The sequence below is a fragment of the Octopus bimaculoides genome, chromosome 27 (assembly GCF_001194135.2).
Source record: "Octopus bimaculoides isolate UCB-OBI-ISO-001 chromosome 27, ASM119413v2, whole genome shotgun sequence".
In the NCBI taxonomy this organism is placed as follows: domain Eukaryota; kingdom Metazoa; phylum Mollusca; class Cephalopoda; order Octopoda; family Octopodidae; genus Octopus; species Octopus bimaculoides.
The window spans coordinates 5117635-5118181 of NC_069007.1; positions in this window are offsets into that span (position 1 = coordinate 5117635).

Consider the following 547-nt stretch of genomic DNA (forward strand, 5'->3'; position numbering starts at 1 on the left):
GCCTTTCTCTGTCTCTCTGACAATCCACCCCACCACCACCACCACCACCACCCCTGCACACACACACACATCCCTCCCTCTTCATTCAATCGAGTGACAGACACAAATGGTACTCTATACCAAACATACACTGCAACGTCTGCCAAATGAGAATTTACATGATTCAGAATGAATATATATACATACATAAACGTGTGTGTATATATGTGTGTGAGTGAGTGTGTAATATTGCTGTCTAGTAACCAATATCATTTGTAAGATAATCTCTTTATCCATCGACGCAATGAAGTCATGTAGTCCTGTTCTTCTTCTTCGTCTTCTTGCTGTTGCCGTTGTTTCACTGTTTTATTACTACTGTTGATGTTATTGTAGACATCATATATAGTTCATACTTATCATCATCATCATCGGTCGTCATCCTCGTGATCATCATCACCATCATCATCAACATCATCATCAGCAGCAGCAACAATCGATGCTGGTGTGTTTACGTCCCCGTAACTTAGCGGTTCGGCAAAAAAACCAGATAGAATAAGTACTAGGCTTA